This window comes from Haliotis rufescens, unplaced genomic scaffold (genome assembly GCF_023055435.1).
Source record: "Haliotis rufescens isolate VD_foot unplaced genomic scaffold, xgHalRufe1.0.p SCAF_2, whole genome shotgun sequence".
NCBI lineage: Eukaryota > Metazoa > Mollusca > Gastropoda > Lepetellida > Haliotidae > Haliotis > Haliotis rufescens.
This window is the reverse complement of record NW_025963890.1, coordinates 12,874,203-12,886,572: the sequence shown is the minus strand read 5'-3', so window position 1 is coordinate 12,886,572 and position 12,370 is coordinate 12,874,203.

Sequence of the window (12,370 nt, the reverse complement as noted above, 5' to 3'; positions counted from 1 at the left end):
AAATGGGGTTTAACGTCGCGTCCAAGATTATTGCACTTATATAGCGACGTGCATGTACGTGTGTGTGTTTGTGTGGCTGCTTGTACTATTCCGGACTGATGCCGATTTATAGTGCTAGCTCACTGAGATACCCTGCCGCAGTTTAACATGAATACCCCACTCAGACACAATATACTGACTCTGTGCCGATCAGTCCTCTCTGGACGGACGCTCTACCACTAGACCACTGGTCTTTTAAAATACAAAACTAAGTTTTGACTTTTGGAATGGCGTTATCTATGCTGGCAATAGTGTTATGACAATCTGCAAAATAATGCACGAAACCCATTAAACAACACTCTATGTATCTACTATCTCACATTGTATAGGGGGCGGTGGGGTAGCCAATCGGTTAAAGCGTTCGCTCCTCACACTGAAGACCTGGGCTCGATTCCCAACATGGGTCAATGTGAAGCCCATTCCTGGTGTCCCTCGCAGTAATATTGCTGGAATATTGCTAAAAGCGACATTAAACAATACTCACTCACATTGTATGGTACATACCAATCTAGTAGTGAATGCCCTAATTACACAGTAAAAATGTCTCAGCGTCGCACTATTCACATCGCCTATACTAACATGAGGGAGGCCAACCTGTCGAGCTCAATTCTCCTTTAAAGAGACTATGGTCTGTTGCGCAGAGACGTTGTAATCAGTGCTGGTGTACGGATAGCGCATGAAAACAACATTCGTAGCGGGTAATTCGACCACCGACTATTCTCCTCATTGTGATCTGGCAATTAATGGCTTAGCTTTTTGCGAGATCGATTATATGAAAAGATATGATGTAAATCTTAAAAACATGTTCATGATAGCCTAACCATCAATAGCATCAAGTTAGAAATATCTGCATTAACAATTTAGCAAGCTTGGTTCAGTGTAGGCGAGAGACAAGAGGCGATCGTCTAATCGAATCATGCCATGTTGCGTGGCTATGTAATTTCATGCGAGTCAGCAGTTCTTTATGTTATGAAATTGTTAGGACATGGGATTTGATCGGTTGACATAATGAAGGCGACATTTTCAACACGAAGTTCAAGGCCGGGCGTAGACTGCGGATGTTGTACTGACCCTTCGACATAAAGTGGTGTTATTAGTGATGCTCTGAACCGATATTTTGTCACGTCGCTTGCATTACTAGTGTGTAAATATAGTTTTACGTCGCTTTTAGTAATACTAGTATTCAAGCATTATCATGACGGGGGACAGCAGAAATGGGGTTCAGACATTATAACCATGTGGGGAATACAGGCCTTAGGCGAAACGAGCGAACGCTTCAACCACTAGGCTTCCCACTTGTATTGCTAAAATATAAACGAGTCAGTATACTTTCTCCATTTCAAATGTATTTGTTAGTCCTGCGACAGATTTACTGCAAGACATATTCAACATAAAAAAACATGTGTCAAACGCGTTCATTGAAGCAGGATTGTTTATTGTGCCACTGCATCTTGGTGGTTCGTGAAAATGTGAAAATCCGTGTTTTGGGGCAGAGCAGGCGTTGTGTACAACTACACAGTGCTACCGACGCCCCCATTCAAAAAAAATAAATTGTCCAAGAAAATGTTTGATCTTTTGCTTCCGACTGTTGAAAAAGAAAGAAATTGCCCGCCACCAAAATTACATTGTGTCAAGTATGGTTCCTGAAACCAAAATTCAGGCTCGTAGTTTTAAATATAAAAATATCTGGCTTAGTAGTGAGTGAGTTGGGTTTAACGCCGCTTTTAACAGTATTACAGTTATATCACGGCGTGTCAGCTTAATGTGGGAGGAAAGCCCGAAGTGATGCAGGTCTCAGACGTTTACCACTTCGGTGAAACCCACGAGCACGGGTATGGTGCTGACAAACCTAGAAACATAATCGGGGCGAACCGGGATTCGAAGCCACAATCATAGGTTTCTGACGTGCCCAAGGGACGCAACTCTGCACAGCGAATCGCGGCGCCTTAGACTACTGGGCCACTCGTGCCCCCTCTGGTTTTGTAACTGGAAGGTCCAAGAGTCTAACCCCGGTCGCGTCATTCCAAAGACGTTAAAGAAGGTACTTGTTGTTACCCCGCCAGGCGCTCGGCATTAAAAGGCTTAAACAAGGACTGGTCGGCTCGAAGTCTATATACTGTGTCTGAGTGGGGTATTCGTGTTAAACTGCCACATGGTATCTCAGAGGGCTGGCACTAAAAGTCGGCATTAGTCCGGACTAGTACAAGCAGACAGACAGACAGACAGACAGACGCACGCACGCACGCACGCACGCACGCACGTACGCACGCACGCACGCACACACACACACACACGCGCGCGTCGCATGCACGTTGCATAACACCCCATTTCACCTCACAACAACACGGAGGAGAAGTAAAATATATAATTATCCCACTCATTAGCTGCTTGATGTGCATACATTTTGAGCTATCAGACAAAGTGTTGTTTGAACTGCGCTAATACCGCCAGTGTACGTTAGTCTAGCCCCCTTCAAAGGTATATTCATTTACCCCTTTCTGAAATTTTGTTTTGTTTGAATAACATTATTCACAATCAAGTTCTCCGTTCGTGTCGGAGTTTTGATACAGAGGAATGAATATATTGATTGGCAACGACAAAAACATTTAAAGCGATTTAAATTTAAAAGTCTGTGTCGCAGCTGCCTGTTCACATACGCACACAATGCCTGTTTGTTGTGAGGAGCTTACCTAACATCTTACGGTACAATCATTCACCCTGGAACTGTCGTTGGCATTATCATCCTACAGATCGATGTCACGAACTAGTTCTGACGATACATAATAGATGCTTGAGATGATACGAAAGCACTTCAGAACCAAAGTACGGTCATTGCGTCCATAGTCAGTGGTACGAACTGAACTGAGGATAATTTTCTTTAGAGGAACATTATCTCGTTTGGGATCAGTGCAACGTATGATATGATTGGTTTGCACAAGTGGAGCCGGGGGTTTGGATCCTTAACTTAGCGATAATCCAACAACTATGACATCAAAATAAAATGTTCGTAATTGAAAGCACAGTCATTACATTTCATCAACATCCACGTAACAGCCATAAAGAAACGTTTCTCATGACGTGTAGATAATTATAAGTCTTTTTAGAACGATATCGTAAAATAACTGATGACAGATATTCAAAAATATTCTCGACCATAAAGACAAAATGTTTTAGGTGTTGAAAGCCTCGGGGCTTAATCTGATCTGTATGATATAATTGTAATACGTTATTCTTTCAAAATCCGTCTGTGTGATATATTTACTTATGCCTCAAAGTGAGATTGACCAATCAGAGAGCAGAGCCACTAACCCCATATGAGCCCTTATACCGTCAGTAAAAATTCAAGATGGTTGTTACTGACTTTATATGAGAATGTATACCGTCAGTATAAGTCATTTTGGATTTTCCAACACCCATCTCACATATTTCACATGAAAGTTTTGGTACAGAAAAACGTTTTTCGACACTGTTTTGCATTTTAATATCATTAATTGTGATGCGCAAAGACATTATTTTTTAAAGAAACCACCTTCGTGTCTTTATTAATAAGAAATTATAGAGAAAAAAGCTTCAACGGAAGTCACTGAGTCACACATAGTAACGTCATAGAACATAATATAGGATGACGTCACAAACAAGAAACGTGACGCCAATGACGTCACATAACAATAGAATAGACAGCAGCCCGTCTTTAGGGGAAAGCGGACTGCTGTCTAGTTACACTGGGCCGCAGATTTCTGATAACATGCAATCATTTTATGATAATTCTATCCATTTTTGCTGTAATACTTTAAACGTTCACATTAAGTGTTTTTTATAATCCATTGTTGACGTCTATGTTTACATTGAAGCGTTGTATTGGAAACATATGTACTTGTCGTTTAAACTGTTGTAAGTGTCAAGTTTTTATTTTGACATGACATGGCTGACTAAGATACCAAATAGTGTAAACTTTTCGGCATAATAAATTCGTTATGGTGTCTCTAGTTGCCGCTGAGGCCTCGCCCAATATTTATCTGCTAACTTAGTATGACACCGTATACAGCAACTAAAGACCCCATAACTAATAATATGTACGGGTGATATTGTTAGTTATTCAAGATCGACTATTTTAAATGGCGGACGTCAGCCTCTTGTGGGGAATGGTTTTTAATTATTCCACAAACAATATTCCACATTCAATGAGTAGAACATCTATATATTGTTAAAATATATGGTAAAACGACACATCGAGAGACTGTAGCTTTGCTCGTTTATCAAACACCTCATCGGAAGTTAAGAAGCACCTGATGTGGAAACACTGTTCACCAACACCTGCATCATATGTGCCTTTTGGCTATTAATCAGTCTCGCCAATTCTGGCGTTACCACTACTTCCTCTCGCGAGAGTGTCATGGCTCCAACGAACCTGCGGACTGCCAAACGTACCATACGTTGTCATTCTTTGTGAGTGAGTCCCTGAATGTTCTGTACTGTTCCTCTCTCTTATGAATACCTTCATCAAGATGATGGAGATATACTGTACAGCGTTCAGTTTAGTGTGCCCGGCAACCATTGTAAAGTGTCGCATGCCTTTTTTCGCGAGGATGAATACTGCATTCGCGAGTATGGGCTTTGATAATAGCCTAAACAAATTGTCACCCAATGGTGATAGCTTGATACATTTTGTCATAACGAGGTTTAGATTATGTCATATGATACACAGTTGACAAAGAGTCATAATACGCGCAAATGAATCACTGTGAAAAGCTAATTACAGAAACTGCATTTGACCAAATGCCCTTGTCTATATCAGGTCCAAATAAGGTCTTATATTCCAATAATATATGTACCATCTAAATGTTCAGGGAACCGACGTCTGACAATGGTCAAATTTAATAGTAGACAATTCTGTATCAATACATTGTCTTCAAGGAATACATTAAGAATGCGTTTTAAAACTACACCAACAAACTATGGACATTTAGTGAATAGTTCACAAAACGACCACTCACAAACATAGCCATCATGTAAAAATACGATACGAGTAACGAAAGAGAAAGGTGATGTGGAAGCCACTTTCTGACACATTGACAAACATCAACTGGTTGAATTTGTACTTTTGTTAATAGATTATCGTTAACCAAGTCAAACGCCACCTTCCCTGATTGCTTCTGTACAACTACGGCCATGCAATGACCTTTACTTGATATTTCTGTCGAGTTCTAAACCTGCTCCACATTACGTATCATAACCTCACTGAAGGTCTACCTACGTAAACTACAGTCTCTGTTGATTGAGGTAATATTCGCATAAAAGCCTTGTCATGCCGTTGACTCGACTAGAACATGTTTTATTGCCATGCATTATATACTCACGCCTAGCTATTTCTATGCATGTCTCGCCGAAAACCTATTTCAATGTCCAGCTAAAGGTTTTTTGCTGAAATGATGCTGATGCCTTCCACTTTGTCTAAATGTGTGACGTTGTATCGCTGTGTTTGCACCCTGAATAGATATATGCCTGTCCCATTTCTGTTTGATATGCCCGTTTGTGTGTGTAAATGAATGACCGTAGGAAATTCTGTAAGTTCTGCAGCAGCGGTACACACAGTGCATCCTGTACCACCGAGACATGGCTGTAACATATTGATCTTGTCTAAGGTCAGTTTAGTAGCTGGTTTCAGCGACTAGGAAATGTCGTAAATGTATACATGTATCCTTACAACTTCATATCCTGAAATCGTCCAAACAAATGCTATTGGAATTACGTCCAGTATCCGGGCCTAATTACCTGTATTCAGACACCCATGCCGTAGAAGAAACCCAAACTCTATCTGTCACATATAAGAATGTGCAGCAAAAAATGAAGCATAAGAAATTGAAATGACTCTCACGATCTTGCAATGACGGTGACAAGAAGTGGCTGCAATATGGGTGTGTATATAAAGCCGTACCGGTACACCAATATGTGTGGAGTTCATCTATGCGAGGTTCCATAGCTTTGATGTTCTGGAAGATTAAAGCATTTGCTTTGGTATCCGGTCCGGTACGTTTAGCTGAACAAGGCCCGACTATAGAAACCCTACCGATTTCGCCGAACTGAGAGGAACGTCGACAGTCAAGGTAGATCATGCGCAAACGAATTCGTCTGTCGGCTTTAGCTTAAATGGGGATCAAAAGAGAGTATTAGCCAAGGTTGTTCGACAAACCGTTGGAAAAATAACATGGTTTACAACTGAAAAACGTAAAAACGAATGCACAGCTTTGGATTATGTCGTTTATATCTCCATTTGCTGAATCGGATTATAAACCTAAACATGGGTATGATGGCATTTGCAAATGCATGTCACCAACATTCGTGCTCAATAAAACCCGTCCGGTATTTGCAGCTGGACTGGGATATGTTTTGGTCTTAAAGTGTAATGAGTTGTACAAGCACTTCAGCTCTTTAGGGGGGCGGTCGGGTAACCTAGTATTTAAAGCGTTCGCTCGTCACGCCGAAGACCCGGGTTCGATTCTCGACATGGGTACAATGTGTGAAGCCCATCTCTGGTGTCCCCCGCCGTGATATTGCTGGAATATTGCTAACAGGGGCGTGAAACCAACCTCACTCACTCACTCAGCTCCTAAGGCCATTCAAATTGATACTACATGTTGTTATATGCTTACTACAAACTTTTCATGTCTGTTTTTGGTTTACAGCTGGCTGGGACAAAATGGGTTTATCCCAATTCTGTTTCCTGTTTCAGGTTGTGCTTTCTACCAATGAGATCATCACATCTGTGCACTACATGGTGTTTGACCAGCTGAGGCATTTCTCACCTCATATTAACTTGATACACATTAAAGTGAGTTGTGCGTCACTTTGAACACTATTTCAGTTACATCACGACGCGTCATTGTTTGTTGGAGGAATTAACGAAGTTATGGATATGTTGCTGACAAAGTAATGATCAAAAGCATGGCGAATTTGGATGTGTCCACGATCGCAGGATGAAGGCACATCTAAAGGATGCAACATTACATGGCTCCTCGGGAGATTGGGTCACCTGTAGTCAAAAGGAAATATTGTATGATGAATGTCACTCATTTTGAATTCCAATGCGTAACTTGAAAATTGGATTCAAATGTGATTGGGCTCAGTATTATACATTTAATCATTTATTCCAGATTTGTTTCCATTATATGTACATGTCAATTCGCGACACTCTATAACGTCTTGTTAGGTTTGTGACATGTTTCAGTTTTCATTTGATTCAGTTTGTTTATTTCATCAAATACAATTCCCTTATTGAATATTGACTGAAAGTCGCCTGATGTGAAATTTCCGAGGCTGCAGAACTTTTGAGGATCAGTAAATACGAAGGATACACTTTCCTCAAATATGAATACCTTAGTAGAATAAGACCCATAGGAAATCCACCAATGAAAAATAAATAAGGATTAATATTTAATCATAACGAAAAGAAATGTGACTTACAAGTTAGGATGGTTTGTTAGCTAACATTTCTAAGTATTATTTTTTTACGCGCCATGACGTGAACACCATATCGATGTTTCGTTTCAGCGCCAACAGTTTGATTAAATATTTACAGCAAACATCTAAGTGATATTTCTTTCAGATCAAGTGCTTACGTGGGAGGTTGACATTGTACCCAGAGTGCACACAGTGTTCACTTCGGCGGTGTAAAGGCATTGCCAAGTTCGAACCTATAAATCGATCTATTCATTGTAAAGCTCTGTCTCAAGTTGATATGTTCTAGACATTGTGAGAAATTGTAATGTTATGTTTCTTCTTGAATGTCAGTCTCACATCACGTATACCGTCTACATCAGACACTTCATGTTATATATGATGTGTAATGCCTTTAGTCTGGCTGTATAATCCTTTACAATGCCTCTCTTGGGGTGCGGCCTGCACCAGTCATGTTTATTGCGTAAACGTCTATGCAGGTAGCAAACATACGGCACACATAAGGGTCTGGTCTCAATATGACATAATAAATTGAAGACGTTTTACATATTATTTCGTGACGAAATCAAATATTTAATGTCTGTAATGATTTGTGCTCAAATGAGACTATTGTTGAATCAGATTAAGGGTCAAATACGTTAATGCAATGTGCTTGTACTTTGTACTTGCTTGTCGGGGTATAAAAAGACTTCTTTTTTTGTTTTGTGGTAGAAAAGATCCAAGGATGTAGCGAGATATTAACTTTCAAAATTCATTTGAATATCATGCAAATGCATATTATTTGGGAGTATTTTCAGAAGTACTCTTAAATTACAAAGAAGAAAGTCTAATATAAACGTATTACTCAAACAGAATTTACTCATAGTATAAAATGATAGCGTTCAAATAACTGACCAATACATTTCCTCTTTAAGGTTTTTCACAGCAATTATTCGATGACCCAAGATTAATTGGGAATATAAAACAATGAGGAATCCTTACTCTGTTGTTGTCTCTTGAGAGATAGTTTATTTATAAATGTGGCCAAAAGACCAATAGTATGTAGCAAATGTCACTATTAGTCAAATGTATATCTTTAAATGAACCTTCTGGGAATTCCTGGACAGAATAGGCCCCACACATCCTCTGCTAATCGAAAAGCGTCAATCAGTGAGTATAAGGAGTTACAATGTTTGACCTGGCTGATTGTGTTATTGTCCCCCGACGGCGTGGGTCGTTGCTCATGCAGCAAGTCAAGTCGCAGGTTACTTGCCAAGGTTCTATTATCTAAAGCCACCTTGATATCGCTGACATATTGCAGTTTGTGGCGTAAAACAACATTTGACTCTTTAGATCATGGGGTGTTGAACCGATAAAACACGAATCCGTCAGTTGCGTCCAGAAATTCACGCTGAAATATGAAGAGATATTCACTTCTTCTACTACTACTACTACTACTACTACTACTGCTGCTGCTGCTGCTGCTGCTGCTGCTGCTGCTGCTGCTACTACTACTACTACTACTACCTCTACTACTACTACTACTGCTGCTGCTGCTACTTCTACTACTACTACTACTACTGCTGCTGCTGCTGCTGCTGCTGCTACTACTACTACTACTACCTCTACTACTACTACTACTACTACTACTACTGCTGCTGCTGCTACTACTACTACTACTACTACCTCTACTACTACTACTACTACTACTACTGCTGCTGCTACTACTACTACTACCTCTACTACTACTACTACTACTACCTCTACGGGCAAGGGTCCTGAACTGATGATGAGCCTAACCAGCCTGACTGTGCCAGGATCACACAAACCCTCTTTACTGCATTTTGTGTTTTAATCCGAACATCCGAGCATAATAATAATAATAATAATAATAATAATAATAATAATAATAATAATCATCATCATCATCATCATCATACCTATCATGAGGTTAACAAGTTTATCAGTTCGCATGGAGAGATATCCAGTGAGTGAGTTGTGTTTAACGCCGCTTTTAACAGTATTCCAGTCATATCACGGCGTGTCAGCTTGATGTGGGGAGGAAAGCCCCAAGTGATGCAGGTCTCAGGCGTTTACCGCTTCGGTGAAACCCACGAGCAAGGGTATGGTGCTGACAAATCTAGATACATAATCGAGGCGTACCGGGATTCGAACCCACAACCATAGGATTCTGGTGTGCCCAAGAGAAGCAACTCTGCACAGCGAATCGCGGCGCCTTAGACGACTGGGCCACCCGTGCCCCCGATGTCCAGAGTGATATTGGCGAGAGCAGTACATAAACATCTTCTTCCCTTTGGTTTGACTGTGTACCTGTTCAATGACAGCTTTATCGTTATATAGACCACCCACTCAACATAAAACATAACTGCATATTGCTTTCGTATCATTCACAGCACAAATGCATGTATCTTCGCCCACTGTAGATCTCTTTATTCATTCACAATTGCCTCTTTCCCGTTCGTTCTCTCCACCTCTGTTTAGACAAATGTACTTCCGCCTCCTTTGATCTGGCTATGCCATCATCTTTCGGTCCATTAGTCTTCTCTTATCCGGCATACAATCACCCTCCCTCTCGATGTCACATTCACTCACTTCTCTTTCCAATACAATGTCCGCCCTTTCATCCTCACGACTCATCGTCGCAGGGAATTCTGGTGAACCTGACACTCTCCATGTGGCATGTAATATTGGTCTCCTAAATTCACATGTCACCAATGAGTGAGTGAGTGAGTGAGTTGGGTTTAACGCCGCTTTTAACAGTATTCCAGTCATATCACGGCGTGTCAGCTTAATGTGGGAGGAAAGCCCGAAGTGATGCAGGTCTTAGACGTTTACCACTTCGGTGAAACCCACGAGCACGGGTATGGTGCTGACAAACCTAGAAACATAATCGGGGCGAACCGGGATACGCACCCACAATCATAGGTTTCTGGCGTCCTAAGGGACGCAACTCTGCACAGCGAATCGCGGCGCCTTAGACGCCTCGGCCATCCGTGCCCCCTGTCACCAATGAAACTCCAGACGCATAATCAGCGGTCTTTCAATTTCTACCCTTCATAACAGTCGCCGTTACTCCCAAATTGACACGGATATGCCCTCACCATATGCACACTGGATTAATGCCCAAGACTCAAGTGAATGATCTATAATCGAAAACACATATTATGTAGAAAGTTTGATAAGATATGTGATCATATTCATTACAGAAAGAAAGAAAGTTTATTTTATTAATGTCTCACACTTTGCATTAAAACAAGATTAGATATATAAATGTTATAAAATTATACACACATGTAAAAATGCAAAGTCCAGCCTATAAAGGCTTGTGAAATACAACAGAACGACAACAATAGATAAGATATTAAAACAACAAACATGTATATATATGATAAGACGACTATACATAATGCGGGATAGCTTTGAGGTGGATGTAATGCGCTTGTTACAGGAGGAGAGGGCATACGGTCATCTGAAGCAGTGGCTGCTGCAATCAAACTGGGTGAGACATTGTTTCGGGCGTGTGGACCAATCAAACTGGGTGAGACATTGTTTCGGGTGTGTGGACCAATCAAACTGGGTGAGACATTGTTTCGGGTGTGTGGACCAACGGTCTTAATCAGGTTGAAGCTTGGATCCGAACCAACGAACTGCGGGTTCTGGAACTACGAATGGGCGCCTTAGTCCTCAATGACGTCCCCCGCCCCCTGATGATTAAACAAGTTTGACACGACACAATTGCCTATTGTTGTTCGAGACTGATTTATCGAAGGAACAAGGAATATACATGCGTAGTAGTAGCAGTAGACGAAGTATCAGTAGCTGCAGTAGCTGCAGTAGCAGTAGTAGCAGTAGTAGCAGTAGTAGGAGTAATGGTAGTTTGTTTCTTATTTAACGTGGCACTGAACAATATTCAAGGAGATGACAGTGGTATGTAAATGAGTTTGGACCAGACAATCCAGTGATTGCGCATGATCCACGCAATTCGGAAGCGATGACATGCAATCAGCCGGCATTATTTTTTATGGGGAGACTGGATAATGTAGTGAGCATGAGCTTGTTGATACAGTGTGTGGATGTGTGGTGTCACTCGGTATGACATGTAAGGAATATTTCCGAACTCGGCGTAATATTCTGCTCACGACGGCATTGTAGCCTCCCTCGGAAATAGTGATATGTGTAGCATGAAGCGTACATAAAATCTATATGTTTAATAGATGTTGTATGTATGCGACAACGAATGGCGTATAACAATAGATTTGTGGAGGTATATAGTTCAGGAAATCACAATCTATCTAGCAGACATCTTTATTACAAATGTCCAAGCTACTAGCTCACTTATCAAGACATTATCAGGTATAAAATATGACGTTTATAAACAGTGTACGCAGGTTAATGTCACACAAACATAACAGAACTCGATAGGTAAGCTCTTGTTTGAAAGTTCAAATAGTACATTTGGTAGAACGTGTTAACTTTAGAAAATATAGGACATAGACAACTCAAAACTGTAATCAGTTCCAGTTATGAGATTCAGTATAACTGGACTGAAATTGAATTACCTCCCTTTGACCGACGAGCCCTTTCAGTTGGCGATCCACTGACTAGTGCGTGAGTGAGTTAGGTTTAACGCCGCTTTTCACACGTCGTGTCAGCTTGATGTGAGGGGAAAGCCCGAACTGATGCAGGTCTCAGACGTTTACCACCCTGGTGAAACCAACGAGCACGGGTATGGTGCTGACAAACCTAGAAACATAATCGAGGCGAACCGGGATTCGAAGCAATGATAATAGATTTCGCCTCAGACGAACGATGGGCGAATAGTTACACATTTGGGGCGTATTCACTCATACATGTATTCTTTTATCTGGGGGAGGAA